The sequence below is a fragment of the Rhinoderma darwinii genome (genome assembly GCF_050947455.1).
Source record: "Rhinoderma darwinii isolate aRhiDar2 chromosome 5 unlocalized genomic scaffold, aRhiDar2.hap1 SUPER_5_unloc_15, whole genome shotgun sequence".
NCBI classification, from domain to species: domain Eukaryota; kingdom Metazoa; phylum Chordata; class Amphibia; order Anura; family Rhinodermatidae; genus Rhinoderma; species Rhinoderma darwinii.
The window spans coordinates 157726-174268 of NW_027461771.1; the positions used below are offsets into that span (position 1 = coordinate 157726).

Here is a 16543-nt window from a genome sequence, read left to right on the forward strand (position 1 = left end):
AGTTCAGACGGAACTTTGCACGTGTCATAGTGGAGCCCTCAGGATTCCAGAGCCAGCTTTCTGACATCATAATGGGGCCTCAGAGATAAAAGCCTGGGCCCAGGCAGTGTTGGTCAGTGCTGCTCAGCAGGCAGCACTGGACTGGACTGGATTACAGCTGATACAAGGTGTGAAGGAACAAGGGGTGGCTGTGGGCATGCACTTGCTGCCGCTGCCAGTGTTTATCTGCATGGCAGCAGGGCATTTGGGCGTTGCCAGGAAGGCGTTTTTATGTAGATTCCTCCTCTTTCAGCACTGCATTGTGGTGCAAGCAAAAGAAGCAAATCCTGTCTGGCTTCCTCTCCGGCCTTTATTCACCTCCCGTGTAGCTGTGAGTGTGTGAGCCTGCAGGGCCCCATGGAATTGCCTAGAAGTAGGCTGAATCGCTGCAAGGGCTGAACAGCAGTATCGGGCAGGCTCGGGCAACGCGCGGCCCGTTCGGGTTATCGCTTCTCGGCCTTTTGGCTAAGATCAAGTGTAGTATCTGTTCTTATCAGTTTAATATCTGATACGTCCCCTATCTGGGGACCATATATTAAATGGATTTTTAGAACAGGGAGATGGAAATAGAGCTTGCTCTGTCCACTCCACGCATTGACCTGGTATTGCAGTATTTCCAGGACCGGTGCACCCTTTCCTTATGTGTTGACTAAAAGCAGATTCCAAAAGTGTTTTTTGTCTTTGCTATTGTTTCTGTCTTTCTGAAGGGATCTCCCCTTTTAATCCCATTATTTCAACACCTGTTGGACAATGCATGAGTGATAATGAGCTCATTGATTAAATGCAATTAATGAATAGATTGCCACCTCTTGTTGTGTGTCGTCTGTGTTTCTGTGTTTCCGGCATTTCACATTGGAACACCTCATTCACCTTCCTTGTCTTCTCTCCGCCCTCCCTTTTAGGTAAGTTAAAGAGCTGCACCTGAGCCAGCCACTGATTGATTGATTGATTGATTGATTGATTGATTGATTGATTGATTGATTGATTGATTGATTGATGCAGCACAACAGTCAAATAGTGGAGTGGAGTAGGGGAACAGCAAACAGCCAATAAAGCAGCCCGCCCGCTCGCCTGCCCGCCACAATGGACCTACCTGTGTACACTAGATGGATGTGATGGAATGTACTGTCGTCCCTACATTTCAAGAAGAAGTAAGAATTGCAGTTGCAACAAAGCCTTGCTTGCCTACAAAGAGAGCAGCAATTTGGATTTGTTACTATGTTACCTAGAAGAATAACAAACTGTGCAAGGATGGAGGTTGTAGGAGCAAGGAGAAGTTGTCTGTAAAGTTGGTGGATGCCTATTTTCCATTTTGCAGTCCCTTGTCTCCCTCTTGTGGCCTCCTGGAGGCAACTAGCTGTGCAAAAAAAAGACAGCCTGGCGGCCGGCTGTTGCAGTGTTGCCCTCTCAGGCAACACTGAGTGACTGACTGAGCCTCACCGTCTTATATAAAGTTCAGACGGAACTTTGCACGTGTCATAGTGGAGCCCTCAGGATTCCAGAGCCAGCTTTCTGACATCATAATGGGGCCTCAGAGATAAAAGCCTGGGCCCAGGCAGTGTTGGTCAGTGCTGCTCAGCAGGCAGCACTGGACTGGACTGGATTACAGCTGATACAAGGTGTGAAGGAACAAGGGGTGGCTGTGGGCATGCACTTGCTGCCGCTGCCAGTGTTTATCTGCATGGCAGCAGGGCATTTGGGCGTTGCCAGGAAGGCGTTTTTATGTAGATTCCTCCTCTTTCAGCACTGCATTGTGGTGCAAGCAAAAGAAGCAAATCCTGTCTGGCTTCCTCTCCGGCCTTTATTCACCTCCCGTGTAGCTGTGAGTGTGTGAGCCTGCAGGGCCCCATGGAATTGCCTAGAAGTAGGCTGAATCGCTGCAAGGGCTGAACAGCAGTATCGGGCAGGCTCGGGCAACGCGCGGCCCGTTCGGGTTATCGCTTCTCGGCCTTTTGGCTAAGATCAAGTGTAGTATCTGTTCTTATCAGTTTAATATCTGATACGTCCCCTATCTGGGGACCATATATTAAATGGATTTTTAGAACAGGGAGATGGAAATAGAGCTTGCTCTGTCCACTCCACGCATTGACCTGGTATTGCAGTATTTCCAGGACCGGTGCACCCTTTCCTTATGTGTTGACTAAAAGCAGATTCCAAAAGTGTTTTTTGTCTTTGCTATTGTTTCTGTCTTTCTGAAGGGATCTCCCCTTTTAATCCCATTATTTCAACACCTGTTGGACAATGCATGAGTGATAATGAGCTCATTGATTAAATGCAATTAATGAATAGATTGCCACCTCTTGTTGTGTGTCGTCTGTGTTTCTGTGTTTCCGGCATTTCACATTGGAACACCTCATTCACCTTCCTTGTCTTCTCTCCGCCCTCCCTTTTAGGTAAGTTAAAGAGCTGCACCTGAGCCAGCCACTGATTGATTGATTGATTGATTGATTGATTGATTGATTGATTGATTGATTGATGCAGCACAACAGTCAAATAGTGGAGTGGAGTAGGGGAACAGCAAACAGCCAATAAAGCAGCCCGCCCGCTCGCCTGCCCGCCACAATGGACCTACCTGTGTACACTAGATGGATGTGATGGAATGTACTGTCGTCCCTACATTTCAAGAAGAAGTAAGAATTGCAGTTGCAACAAAGCCTTGCTTGCCTACAAAGAGAGCAGCAATTTGGATTTGTTACTATGTTACCTAGAAGAATAACAAACTGTGCAAGGATGGAGGTTGTAGGAGCAAGGAGAAGTTGTCTGTAAAGTTGGTGGATGCCTATTTTCCATTTTGCAGTCCCTTGTCTCCCTCTTGTGGCCTCCTGGATGCAACTAGCTGTGCAAAAAAAAGACAGCCTGGCGGCCGGCTGTTGCAGTGTTGCCCTCTCAGGCAACACTGAGTGACTGACTGAGCCTCACCGTCTTATATAAAGTTCAGACGGAACTTTGCACGTGTCATAGTGGAGCCCTCAGGATTCCAGAGCCAGCTTTCTGACATCATAATGGGGCCTCAGAGATAAAAGCCTGGGCCCAGGCAGTGTTGGTCAGTGCTGCTCAGCAGGCAGCACTGGACTGGACTGGATTACAGCTGATACAAGGTGTGAAGGAACAAGGGGTGGCTGTGGGCATGCACTTGCTGCCGCTGCCAGTGTTTATCTGCATGGCAGCAGGGCATTTGGGCGTTGCCAGGAAGGCGTTTTTATGTAGATTCCTCCTCTTTCAGCACTGCATTGTGGTGCAAGCAAAAGAAGCAAATCCTGTCTGGCTTCCTCTCCGGCCTTTATTCACCTCCCGTGTAGCTGTGAGTGTGTGAGCCTGCAGGGCCCCATGGAATTGGCTAGAAGTAGGCTGAATCGCTGCAAGGGCTGAACAGCAGTATCGGGCAGGCTCGGGCAACGCGCGGCCCGTTCGGGTTATCGCTTCTCGGCCTTTTGGCTAAGATCAAGTGTAGTATCTGTTCTTATCAGTTTAATATCTGATACGTCCCCTATCTGGGGACCATATATTAAATGGATTTTTAGAACAGGGAGATGGAAATAGAGCTTGCTCTGTCCACTCCACGCATTGACCTGGTATTGCAGTATTTCCAGGACCGGTGCACCCTTTCCTTATGTGTTGACTAAAAGCAGATTCCAAAAGTGTTTTTTGTCTTTGCTATTGTTTCTGTCTTTCTGAAGGGATCTCCCCTTTTAATCCCATTATTTCAACACCTGTTGGACAATGCATGAGTGATAATGAGCTCATTGATTAAATGCAATTAATGAATAGATTGCCACCTCTTGTTGTGTGTCGTCTGTGTTTCTGTGTTTCCGGCATTTCACATTGGAACACCTCATTCACCTTCCTTGTCTTCTCTCCGCCCTCCCTTTTAGGTAAGTTAAAGAGCTGCACCTGAGCCAGCCACTGATTGATTGATTGATTGATTGATTGATTGATTGATTGATTGATTGATTGATTGATTGATGCAGCACAACAGTCAAATAGTGGAGTGGAGTAGGGGAACAGCAAACAGCCAATAAAGCAGCCCGCCCGCTCGCCTGCCCGCCACAATGGACCTACCTGTGTACACTAGATGGATGTGATGGAATGTACTGTCGTCCCTACATTTCAAGAAGAAGTAAGAATTGCAGTTGCAACAAAGCCTTGCTTGCCTACAAAGAGAGCAGCAATTTGGATTTGTTACTATGTTACCTAGAAGAATAACAAACTGTGCAAGGATGGAGGTTGTAGGAGCAAGGAGAAGTTGTCTGTAAAGTTGGTGGATGCCTATTTTCCATTTTGCAGTCCCTTGTCTCCCTCTTGTGGCCTCCTGGAGGCAACTAGCTGTGCAAAAAAAAGACAGCCTGGCGGCCGGCTGTTGCAGTGTTGCCCTCTCAGGCAACACTGAGTGACTGACTGAGCCTCACCGTCTTATATAAAGTTCAGACGGAACTTTGCACGTGTCATAGTGGAGCCCTCAGGATTCCAGAGCCAGCTTTCTGACATCATAATGGGGCCTCAGAGATAAAAGCCTGGGCCCAGGCAGTGTTGGTCAGTGCTGCTCAGCAGGCAGCACTGGACTGGACTGGATTACAGCTGATACAAGGTGTGAAGGAACAAGGGGTGGCTGTGGGCATGCACTTGCTGCCGCTGCCAGTGTTTATCTGCATGGCAGCAGGGCATTTGGGCGTTGCCAGGAAGGCGTTTTTATGTAGATTCCTCCTCTTTCAGCACTGCATTGTGGTGCAAGCAAAAGAAGCAAATCCTGTCTGGCTTCCTCTCCGGCCTTTATTCACCTCCCGTGTAGCTGTGAGTGTGTGAGCCTGCAGGGCCCCATGGAATTGCCTAGAAGTAGGCTGAATCGCTGCAAGGGCTGAACAGCAGTATCGGGCAGGCTCGGGCAACGCGCGGCCCGTTCGGGTTATCGCTTCTCGGCCTTTTGGCTAAGATCAAGTGTAGTATCTGTTCTTATCAGTTTAATATCTGATACGTCCCCTATCTGGGGACCATATATTAAATGGATTTTTAGAACAGGGAGATGGAAATAGAGCTTGCTCTGTCCACTCCACGCATTGACCTGGTATTGCAGTATTTCCAGGACCGGTGCACCCTTTCCTTATGTGTTGACTAAAAGCAGATTCCAAAAGTGTTTTTTGTCTTTGCTATTGTTTCTGTCTTTCTGAAGGGATCTCCCCTTTTAATCCCATTATTTCAACACCTGTTGGACAATGCATGAGTGATAATGAGCTCATTGATTAAATGCAATTAATGAATAGATTGCCACCTCTTGTTGTGTGTCGTCTGTGTTTCTGTGTTTCCGGCATTTCACATTGGAACACCTCATTCACCTTCCTTGTCTTCTCTCCGCCCTCCCTTTTAGGTAAGTTAAAGAGCTGCACCTGAGCCAGCCACTGATTGATTGATTGATTGATTGATTGATTGATTGATTGATTGATTGATTGATTGATTGATTGATGCAGCACAACAGTCAAATAGTGGAGTGGAGTAGGGGAACAGCAAACAGCCAATAAAGCAGCCCGCCCGCTCGCCTGCCCGCCACAATGGACCTACCTGTGTACACTAGATGGATGTGATGGAATGTACTGTCGTCCCTACATTTCAAGAAGAAGTAAGAATTGCAGTTGCAACAAAGCCTTGCTTGCCTACAAAGAGAGCAGCAATTTGGATTTGTTACTATGTTACCTAGAAGAATAACAAACTGTGCAAGGATGGAGGTTGTAGGAGCAAGGAGAAGTTGTCTGTAAAGTTGGTGGATGCCTATTTTCCATTTTGCAGTCCCTTGTCTCCCTCTTGTGGCCTCCTGGAGGCAACTAGCTGTGCAAAAAAAAGACAGCCTGGCGGCCGGCTGTTGCAGTGTTGCCCTCTCAGGCAACACTGAGTGACTGACTGAGCCTCACCGTCTTATATAAAGTTCAGACGGAACTTTGCACGTGTCATAGTGGAGCCCTCAGGATTCCAGAGCCAGCTTTCTGACATCATAATGGGGCCTCAGAGATAAAAGCCTGGGCCCAGGCAGTGTTGGTCAGTGCTGCTCAGCAGGCAGCACTGGACTGGACTGGATTACAGCTGATACAAGGTGTGAAGGAACAAGGGGTGGCTGTGGGCATGCACTTGCTGCCGCTGCCAGTGTTTATCTGCATGGCAGCAGGGCATTTGGGCGTTGCCAGGAAGGCGTTTTTATGTAGATTCCTCCTCTTTCAGCACTGCATTGTGGTGCAAGCAAAAGAAGCAAATCCTGTCTGGCTTCCTCTCCGGCCTTTATTCACCTCCCGTGTAGCTGTGAGTGTGTGAGCCTGCAGGGCCCCATGGAATTGCCTAGAAGTAGGCTGAATCGCTGCAAGGGCTGAACAGCAGTATCGGGCAGGCTCGGGCAACGCGCGGCCCGTTCGGGTTATCGCTTCTCGGCCTTTTGGCTAAGATCAAGTGTAGTATCTGTTCTTATCAGTTTAATATCTGATACGTCCCCTATCTGGGGACCATATATTAAATGGATTTTTAGAACAGGGAGATGGAAATAGAGCTTGCTCTGTCCACTCCACGCATTGACCTGGTATTGCAGTATTTCCAGGACCGGTGCACCCTTTCCTTATGTGTTGACTAAAAGCAGATTCCAAAAGTGTTTTTTGTCTTTGCTATTGTTTCTGTCTTTCTGAAGGGATCTCCCCTTTTAATCCCATTATTTCAACACCTGTTGGACAATGCATGAGTGATAATGAGCTCATTGATTAAATGCAATTAATGAATAGATTGCCACCTCTTGTTGTGTGTCGTCTGTGTTTCTGTGTTTCCGGCATTTCACATTGGAACACCTCATTCACCTTCCTTGTCTTCTCTCCGCCCTCCCTTTTAGGTAAGTTAAAGAGCTGCACCTGAGCCAGCCACTGATTGATTGATTGATTGATTGATTGATTGATTGATTGATTGATTGATGCAGCACAACAGTCAAATAGTGGAGTGGAGTAGGGGAACAGCAAACAGCCAATAAAGCAGCCCGCCCGCTCGCCTGCCCGCCACAATGGACCTACCTGTGTACACTAGATGGATGTGATGGAATGTACTGTCGTCCCTACATTTCAAGAAGAAGTAAGAATTGCAGTTGCAACAAAGCCTTGCTTGCCTACAAAGAGAGCAGCAATTTGGATTTGTTACTATGTTACCTAGAAGAATAACAAACTGTGCAAGGATGGAGGTTGTAGGAGCAAGGAGAAGTTGTCTGTAAAGTTGGTGGATGCCTATTTTCCATTTTGCAGTCCCTTGTCTCCCTCTTGTGGCCTCCTGGAGGCAACTAGCTGTGCAAAAAAAAGACAGCCTGGCGGCCGGCTGTTGCAGTGTTGCCCTCTCAGGCAACACTGAGTGACTGACTGAGCCTCACCGTCTTATATAAAGTTCAGACGGAACTTTGCACGTGTCATAGTGGAGCCCTCAGGATTCCAGAGCCAGCTTTCTGACATCATAATGGGGCCTCAGAGATAAAAGCCTGGGCCCAGGCAGTGTTGGTCAGTGCTGCTCAGCAGGCAGCACTGGACTGGACTGGATTACAGCTGATACAAGGTGTGAAGGAACAAGGGGTGGCTGTGGGCATGCACTTGCTGCCGCTGCCAGTGTTTATCTGCATGGCAGCAGGGCATTTGGGCGTTGCCAGGAAGGCGTTTTTATGTAGATTCCTCCTCTTTCAGCACTGCATTGTGGTGCAAGCAAAAGAAGCAAATCCTGTCTGGCTTCCTCTCCGGCCTTTATTCACCTCCCGTGTAGCTGTGAGTGTGTGAGCCTGCAGGGCCCCATGGAATTGCCTAGAAGTAGGCTGAATCGCTGCAAGGGCTGAACAGCAGTATCGGGCAGGCTCGGGCAACGCGCGGCCCGTTCGGGTTATCGCTTCTCGGCCTTTTGGCTAAGATCAAGTGTAGTATCTGTTCTTATCAGTTTAATATCTGATACGTTCCCTATCTGGGGACCATATATTAAATGGATTTTTAGAACAGGGAGATGGAAATAGAGCTTGCTCTGTCCACTCCACGCATTGACCTGGTATTGCAGTATTTCCAGGACCGGTGCACCCTTTCCTTATGTGTTGACTAAAAGCAGATTCCAAAAGTGTTTTTTGTCTTTGCTATTGTTTCTGTCTTTCTGAAGGGATCTCCCCTTTTAATCCCATTATTTCAACACCTGTTGGACAATGCATGAGTGATAATGAGCTCATTGATTAAATGCAATTAATGAATAGATTGCCACCTCTTGTTGTGTGTCGTCTGTGTTTCTGTGTTTCCGGCATTTCACATTGGAACACCTCATTCACCTTCCTTGTCTTCTCTCCGCCCTCCCTTTTAGGTAAGTTAAAGAGCTGCACCTGAGCCAGCCACTGATTGATTGATTGATTGATTGATTGATTGATTGATTGATTGATTGATTGATGCAGCACAACAGTCAAATAGTGGAGTGGAGTAGGGGAACAGCAAACAGCCAATAAAGCAGCCCGCCCGCTCGCCTGCCCGCCACAATGGACCTACCTGTGTACACTAGATGGATGTGATGGAATGTACTGTCGTCCCTACATTTCAAGAAGAAGTAAGAATTGCAGTTGCAACAAAGCCTTGCTTGCCTACAAAGAGAGCAGCAATTTGGATTTGTTACTATGTTACCTAGAAGAATAACAAACTGTGCAAGGATGGAGGTTGTAGGAGCAAGGAGAAGTTGTCTGTAAAGTTGGTGGATGCCTATTTTCCATTTTGCAGTCCCTTGTCTCCCTCTTGTGGCCTCCTGGAGGCAACTAGCTGTGCAAAAAAAAGACAGCCTAGCGGCCGGCTGTTGCAGTGTTGCCCTCTCAGGCAACACTGAGTGACTGACTGAGCCTCACCGTCTTATATAAAGTTCAGACGGAACTTTGCACGTGTCATAGTGGAGCCCTCAGGATTCCAGAGCCAGCTTTCTGACATCATAATGGGGCCTCAGAGATAAAAGCCTGGGCCCAGGCAGTGTTGGTCAGTGCTGCTCAGCAGGCAGCACTGGACTGGACTGGATTACAGCTGATACAAGGTGTGAAGGAACAAGGGGTGGCTGTGGGCATGCACTTGCTGCCGCTGCCAGTGTTTATCTGCATGGCAGCAGGGCATTTGGGCGTTGCCAGGAAGGCGTTTTTATGTAGATTCCTCCTCTTTCAGCACTGCATTGTGGTGCAAGCAAAAGAAGCAAATCCTGTCTGGCTTCCTCTCCGGCCTTTATTCACCTCCCGTGTAGCTGTGAGTGTGTGAGCCTGCAGGGCCCCATGGAATTGCCTAGAAGTAGGCTGAATCGCTGCAAGGGCTGAACAGCAGTATCGGGCAGGCTCGGGCAACGCGCGGCCCGTTCGGGTTATCGCTTCTCGGCCTTTTGGCTAAGATCAAGTGTAGTATCTGTTCTTATCAGTTTAATATCTGATACGTTCCCTATCTGGGGACCATATATTAAATGGATTTTTAGAACAGGGAGATGGAAATAGAGCTTGCTCTGTCCACTCCACGCATTGACCTGGTATTGCAGTATTTCCAGGACCGGTGCACCCTTTCCTTATGTGTTGACTAAAAGCAGATTCCAAAAGTGTTTTTTGTCTTTGCTATTGTTTCTGTCTTTCTGAAGGGATCTCCCCTTTTAATCCCATTATTTCAACACCTGTTGGACAATGCATGAGTGATAATGAGCTCATTGATTAAATGCAATTAATGAATAGATTGCCACCTCTTGTTGTGTGTCGTCTGTGTTTCTGTGTTTCCGGCATTTCACATTGGAACACCTCATTCACCTTCCTTGTCTTCTCTCCGCCCTCCCTTTTAGGTAAGTTAAAGAGCTGCACCTGAGCCAGCCACTGATTGATTGATTGATTGATTGATTGATTGATTGATTGATTGATTGATTGATTGATGCAGCACAACAGTCAAATAGTGGAGTGGAGTAGGGGAACAGCAAACAGCCAATAAAGCAGCCCGCCCGCTCGCCTGCCCGCCACAATGGACCTACCTGTGTACACTAGATGGATGTGATGGAATGTACTGTCGTCCCTACATTTCAAGAAGAAGTAAGAATTGCAGTTGCAACAAAGCCTTGCTTGCCTACAAAGAGAGCAGCAATTTGGATTTGTTACTATGTTACCTAGAAGAATAACAAACTGTGCAAGGATGGAGGTTGTAGGAGCAAGGAGAAGTTGTCTGTAAAGTTGGTGGATGCCTATTTTCCATTTTGCAGTCCCTTGTCTCCCTCTTGTGGCCTCCTGGAGGCAACTAGCTGTGCAAAAAAAAGACAGCCTGGCGGCCGGCTGTTGCAGTGTTGCCCTCTCAGGCAACACTGAGTGACTGACTGAGCCTCACCGTCTTATATAAAGTTCAGACGGAACTTTGCACGTGTCATAGTGGAGCCCTCAGGATTCCAGAGCCAGCTTTCTGACATCATAATGGGGCCTCAGAGATAAAAGCCTGGGCCCAGGCAGTGTTGGTCAGTGCTGCTCAGCAGGCAGCACTGGACTGGACTGGATTACAGCTGATACAAGGTGTGAAGGAACAAGGGGTGGCTGTGGGCATGCACTTGCTGCCGCTGCCAGTGTTTATCTGCATGGCAGCAGGGCATTTGGGCGTTGCCAGGAAGGCGTTTTTATGTAGATTCCTCCTCTTTCAGCACTGCATTGTGGTGCAAGCAAAAGAAGCAAATCCTTGACCTGCCTAGGTAGAGTCGTGTGTTAACCTTAAACCATACTATCCCCCACCCCCATTTAGTAACGACACATGACACCGAGGTTGGATGTGAAATGGCCACAGCAGCCGTTTATTAATTTCACAGTTTTATAAAAACAATTTAAATCCGAAACATTCGGATAACTAGTTAGGAATCCACCAGAGAATTCCTCCTAATAATTCACATGACCCAACATGGGTCAGAATCATAAATAACAATTAAACGTTAACATTAACCCGAGCAGAGGAAGTCCTTGAAGCCCCTTCAGATGTTCCTTTCAAGAACACACCGAATTAGCCATCTGCAAACCACTAATTACCTCCAGCCGTAAACCAGCTCGGAAGCACCGTTCACCTCTGCAGATGGCTCCAACCACTAGAAGTCCACTTCAAGGGGATAACACCCGATGAAGCCCTCAAGTGATATACCGACCACTAGAAGTCCACTTCAAAGGGATAACACCCGATGAAGCCTTCAAGTGACATACCTTCTACCAGAAGACCACTTCAAAGGGATAACACCCGATGAAGTCTTCAACCATGTACCTTTTTTGGGGGACGCATACCCCCGATGCGACCCCCCCACCATTTTGTACTGACTGGCCTCAAGGACTCCCCCCGCCAGCTGCCATGACAACAGAACCTACTCCGGAAAAAAGAAAAACATGTTAAATAAGCACACAAAATAAAACAAAACGCTCATAGACAGACGTACATAAGACCTAAGGAGTAACAAAACAAGGGTGGGAGGGTGGGAGCTTTGCTTAATGTGTGTTACTCCTCCCGCTGCTTCCGGCTCAATGCCGAGAAACAGCGGGAAGCGCAGTAACGGCCCCCCCGCCCCCCTTAACTCCTCCCCGTCCCTCCTTCAGCTCCTTCAACTTTCCCTGACCTCGTAACATTAACCCTTTCCCTACCAGGACGGTCATGTCGGCTTCCCTTAAGCCTGCAGCTGCGTCCAGCCTCTTCTGTCTGGCTTCCTCTCCGGCCTTTATTCACCTCCCGTGTAGCTGTGAGTGTGTGAGCCTGCAGGGCCCCATGGAATTGCCTAGAAGTAGGCTGAATCGCTGCAAGGGCTGAACAGCAGTATCGGGCAGGCTCGGGCAACGCGCGGCCCGTTCGGGTTATCGCTTCTCGGCCTTTTGGCTAAGATCAAGTGTAGTATCTGTTCTTATCAGTTTAATATCTGATACGTCCCCTATCTGGGGACCATATATTAAATGGATTTTTAGAACAGGGAGATGGAAATAGAGCTTGCTCTGTCCACTCCACGCATTGACCTGGTATTGCAGTATTTCCAGGACCGGTGCACCCTTTCCTTATGTGTTGACTAAAAGCAGATTCCAAAAGTGTTTTTTGTCTTTGCTATTGTTTCTGTCTTTCTGAAGGGATCTCCCCTTTTAATCCCATTATTTCAACACCTGTTGGACAATGCATGAGTGATAATGAGCTCATTGATTAAATGCAATTAATGAATAGATTGCCACCTCTTGTTGTGTGTCGTCTGTGTTTCTGTGTTTCCGGCATTTCACATTGGAACACCTCATTCACCTTCCTTGTCTTCTCTCCGCCCTCCCTTTTAGGTAAGTTAAAGAGCTGCACCTGAGCCAGCCACTGATTGATTGATTGATTGATTGATTGATTGATTGATTGATTGATTGATTGATTGATTGATTGATTGATGCAGCACAACAGTCAAATAGTGGAGTGGAGTAGGGGAACAGCAAACAGCCAATAAAGCAGCCCGCCCGCTCGCCTGCCCGCCACAATGGACCTACCTGTGTACACTAGATGGATGTGATGGAATGTACTGTCGTCCCTACATTTCAAGAAGAAGTAAGAATTGCAGTTGCAACAAAGCCTTGCTTGCCTACAAAGAGAGCAGCAATTTGGATTTGTTACTATGTTACCTAGAAGAATAACAAACTGTGCAAGGATGGAGGTTGTAGGAGCAAGGAGAAGTTGTCTGTAAAGTTGGTGGATGCCTATTTTCCATTTTGCAGTCCCTTGTCTCCCTCTTGTGGCCTCCTGGAGGCAACTAGCTGTGCAAAAAAAAGACAGCCTGGCGGCCGGCTGTTGCAGTGTTGCCCTCTCAGGCAACACTGAGTGACTGACTGAGCCTCACCGTCTTATATAAAGTTCAGACGGAACTTTGCACGTGTCATAGTGGAGCCCTCAGGATTCCAGAGCCAGCTTTCTGACATCATAATGGGGCCTCAGAGATAAAAGCCTGGGCCCAGGCAGTGTTGGTCAGTGCTGCTCAGCAGGCAGCACTGGACTGGACTGGATTACAGCTGATACAAGGTGTGAAGGAACAAGGGGTGGCTGTGGGCATGCACTTGCTGCCGCTGCCAGTGTTTATCTGCATGGCAGCAGGGCATTTGGGCGTTGCCAGGAAGGCGTTTTTATGTAGATTCCTCCTCTTTCAGCACTGCATTGTGGTGCAAGCAAAAGAAGCAAATCCTGTCTGGCTTCCTCTCCGGCCTTTATTCACCTCCCGTGTAGCTGTGAGTGTGTGAGCCTGCAGGGCCCCATGGAATTGCCTAGAAGTAGGCTGAATCGCTGCAAGGGCTGAACAGCAGTATCGGGCAGGCTCGGGCAACGCGCGGCCCGTTCGGGTTATCGCTTCTCGGCCTTTTGGCTAAGATCAAGTGTAGTATCTGTTCTTATCAGTTTAATATCTGATACGTCCCCTATCTGGGGACCATATATTAAATGGATTTTTAGAACAGGGAGATGGAAATAGAGCTTGCTCTGTCCACTCCACGCATTGACCTGGTATTGCAGTATTTCCAGGACCGGTGCACCCTTTCCTTATGTGTTGACTAAAAGCAGATTCCAAAAGTGTTTTTTGTCTTTGCTATTGTTTCTGTCTTTCTGAAGGGATCTCCCCTTTTAATCCCATTATTTCAACACCTGTTGGACAATGCATGAGTGATAATGAGCTCATTGATTAAATGCAATTAATGAATAGATTGCCACCTCTTGTTGTGTGTCGTCTGTGTTTCTGTGTTTCCGGCATTTCACATTGGAACACCTCATTCACCTTCCTTGTCTTCTCTCCGCCCTCCCTTTTAGGTAAGTTAAAGAGCTGCACCTGAGCCAGCCACTGATTGATTGATTGATTGATTGATTGATTGATTGATTGATGCAGCACAACAGTCAAATAGTGGAGTGGAGTAGGGGAACAGCAAACAGCCAATAAAGCAGCCCGCCCGCTCGCCTGCCCGCCACAATGGACCTACCTGTGTACACTAGATGGATGTGATGGAATGTACTGTCGTCCCTACATTTCAAGAAGAAGTAAGAATTGCAGTTGCAACAAAGCCTTGCTTGCCTACAAAGAGAGCAGCAATTTGGATTTGTTACTATGTTACCTAGAAGAATAACAAACTGTGCAAGGATGGAGGTTGTAGGAGCAAGGAGAAGTTGTCTGTAAAGTTGGTGGATGCCTATTTTCCATTTTGCAGTCCCTTGTCTCCCTCTTGTGGCCTCCTGGAGGCAACTAGCTGTGCAAAAAAAAGACAGCCTGGCGGCCGGCTGTTGCAGTGTTGCCCTCTCAGGCAACACTGAGTGACTGACTGAGCCTCACCGTCTTATATAAAGTTCAGACGGAACTTTGCACGTGTCATAGTGGAGCCCTCAGGATTCCAGAGCCAGCTTTCTGACATCATAATGGGGCCTCAGAGATAAAAGCCTGGGCCCAGGCAGTGTTGGTCAGTGCTGCTCAGCAGGCAGCACTGGACTGGACTGGATTACAGCTGATACAAGGTGTGAAGGAACAAGGGGTGGCTGTGGGCATGCACTTGCTGCCGCTGCCAGTGTTTATCTGCATGGCAGCAGGGCATTTGGGCGTTGCCAGGAAGGCGTTTTTATGTAGATTCCTCCTCTTTCAGCACTGCATTGTGGTGCAAGCAAAAGAAGCAAATCCTGTCTGGCTTCCTCTCCGGCCTTTATTCACCTCCCGTGTAGCTGTGAGTGTGTGAGCCTGCAGGGCCCCATGGAATTGCCTAGAAGTAGGCTGAATCGCTGCAAGGGCTGAACAGCAGTATCGGGCAGGCTCGGGCAACGCGCGGCCCGTTCGGGTTATCGCTTCTCGGCCTTTTGGCTAAGATCAAGTGTAGTATCTGTTCTTATCAGCTTAATATCTGATACGTCCCCTATCTGGGGACCATATATTAAATGGATTTTTAGAACAGGGAGATGGAAATAGAGCTTGCTCTGTCCACTCCACGCATTGACCTGGTATTGCAGTATTTCCAGGACCGGTGCACCCTTTCCTTATGTGTTGACTAAAAGCAGATTCCAAAAGTGTTTTTTGTCTTTGCTATTGTTTCTGTCTTTCTGAAGGGATCTCCCCTTTTAATCCCATTATTTCAACACCTGTTGGACAATGCATGAGTGATAATGAGCTCATTGATTAAATGCAATTAATGAATAGATTGCCACCTCTTGTTGTGTGTCGTCTGTGTTTCTGTGTTTCCGGCATTTCACATTGGAACACCTCATTCACCTTCCTTGTCTTCTCTCCGCCCTCCCTTTTAGGTAAGTTAAAGAGCTGCACCTGAGCCAGCCACTGATTGATTGATTGATTGATTGATTGATTGATTGATTGATTGATTGATGCAGCACAACAGTCAAATAGTGGAGTGGAGTAGGGGAACAGCAAACAGCCAATAAAGCAGCCCGCCCGCTCGCCTGCCCGCCACAATGGACCTACCTGTGTACACTAGATGGATGTGATGGAATGTACTGTCGTCCCTACATTTCAAGAAGAAGTAAGAATTGCAGTTGCAACAAAGCCTTGCTTGCCTACAAAGAGAGCAGCAATTTGGATTTGTTACTATGTTACCTAGAAGAATAACAAACTGTGCAAGGATGGAGGTTGTAGGAGCAAGGAGAAGTTGTCTGTAAAGTTGGTGGATGCCTATTTTCCATTTTGCAGTCCCTTGTCTCCCTCTTGTGGCCTCCTGGAGGCAACTAGCTGTGCAAAAAAAAGACAGCCTGGCGGCCGGCTGTTGCAGTGTTGCCCTCTCAGGCAACACTGAGTGACTGACTGAGCCTCACCGTCTTATATAAAGTTCAGACGGAACTTTGCACGTGTCATAGTGGAGCCCTCAGGATTCCAGAGCCAGCTTTCTGACATCATAATGGGGCCTCAGAGATAAAAGCCTGGGCCCAGGCAGTGTTGGTCAGTGCTGCTCAGCAGGCAGCACTGGACTGGACTGGATTACAGCTGATACAAGGTGTGAAGGAACAAGGGGTGGCTGTGGGCATGCACTTGCTGCCGCTGCCAGTGTTTATCTGCATGGCAGCAGGGCATTTGGGCGTTGCCAGGAAGGCGTTTTTATGTAGATTCCTCCTCTTTCAGCACTGCATTGTGGTGCAAGCAAAAGAAGCAAATCCTGTCTGGCTTCCTCTCCGGCCTTTATTCACCTCCCGTGTAGCTGTGAGTGTGTGAGCCTGCAGGGCCCCATGGAATTGCCTAGAAGTAGGCTGAATCGCTGCAAGGGCTGAACAGCAGTATCGGGCAGGCTCGGGCAACGCGCGGCCCGTTCGGGTTATCGCTTCTCGGCCTTTTGGCTAAGATCAAGTGTAGTATCTGTTCTTATCAGTTTAATATCTGATACGTCCCCTATCTGGGGACCATATATTAAATGGATTTTTAGAACAGGGAGATGGAAATAGAGCTTGCTCTGTCCACTCCACGCATTGACCTGGTATTGCAGTATTTCCAGGACCGGTGCACCCTTTCCTTATGTGTTGACTAAAAGCAGATTCCAAAAGTGTTTTTTGTCTTTGCTATTGTT

The 16543-nt window shown here is 47.9% G+C and overlaps 11 non-coding genes across 11 annotated transcripts; all 11 read left to right on the plus strand.

The window, feature by feature from the left end:
- Positions 1-484: 484 nt before the first annotated feature.
- LOC142685726 (U2 spliceosomal RNA) lies at positions 485-675 on the plus strand. The gene has a single exon (XR_012855178.1). It is a non-coding gene; the product is annotated as a U2 spliceosomal RNA (small nuclear RNA).
- A 1300-nt stretch (positions 676-1975) lies between these two features.
- Positions 1976-2166, plus strand: LOC142685728 (U2 spliceosomal RNA). Its single transcript, XR_012855179.1, has one exon. It is a non-coding gene; the product is annotated as a U2 spliceosomal RNA (small nuclear RNA).
- A 1288-nt stretch (positions 2167-3454) lies between these two features.
- Positions 3455-3645, plus strand: LOC142685729 (U2 spliceosomal RNA). Its single transcript, XR_012855180.1, has one exon. It is a non-coding gene; the product is annotated as a U2 spliceosomal RNA (small nuclear RNA).
- Positions 3646-4941: 1296 nt separating this feature from the next.
- On the plus strand, positions 4942-5132 carry LOC142685730 (U2 spliceosomal RNA). Its single transcript, XR_012855181.1, has one exon. It is a non-coding gene; the product is annotated as a U2 spliceosomal RNA (small nuclear RNA).
- Positions 5133-6432: 1300 nt separating this feature from the next.
- On the plus strand, positions 6433-6623 carry LOC142685731 (U2 spliceosomal RNA). Its single transcript, XR_012855182.1, has one exon. It is a non-coding gene; the product is annotated as a U2 spliceosomal RNA (small nuclear RNA).
- A 1284-nt stretch (positions 6624-7907) lies between these two features.
- LOC142685854 (U2 spliceosomal RNA) lies at positions 7908-8098 on the plus strand. The gene has a single exon (XR_012855293.1). It is a non-coding gene; the product is annotated as a U2 spliceosomal RNA (small nuclear RNA).
- Positions 8099-9386: 1288 nt separating this feature from the next.
- On the plus strand, positions 9387-9577 carry LOC142685855 (U2 spliceosomal RNA). Its single transcript, XR_012855294.1, has one exon. It is a non-coding gene; the product is annotated as a U2 spliceosomal RNA (small nuclear RNA).
- Positions 9578-11859: 2282 nt separating this feature from the next.
- Positions 11860-12050, plus strand: LOC142685732 (U2 spliceosomal RNA). Its single transcript, XR_012855183.1, has one exon. It is a non-coding gene; the product is annotated as a U2 spliceosomal RNA (small nuclear RNA).
- A 1304-nt stretch (positions 12051-13354) lies between these two features.
- Positions 13355-13545, plus strand: LOC142685734 (U2 spliceosomal RNA). Its single transcript, XR_012855185.1, has one exon. It is a non-coding gene; the product is annotated as a U2 spliceosomal RNA (small nuclear RNA).
- A 1276-nt stretch (positions 13546-14821) lies between these two features.
- LOC142685852 (U2 spliceosomal RNA) lies at positions 14822-15012 on the plus strand. Its single transcript, XR_012855291.1, has one exon. It is a non-coding gene; the product is annotated as a U2 spliceosomal RNA (small nuclear RNA).
- A 1284-nt stretch (positions 15013-16296) lies between these two features.
- Positions 16297-16487, plus strand: LOC142685735 (U2 spliceosomal RNA). Its single transcript, XR_012855186.1, has one exon. It is a non-coding gene; the product is annotated as a U2 spliceosomal RNA (small nuclear RNA).
- The last annotated feature ends 56 nt before the right edge of the window (positions 16488-16543 follow it).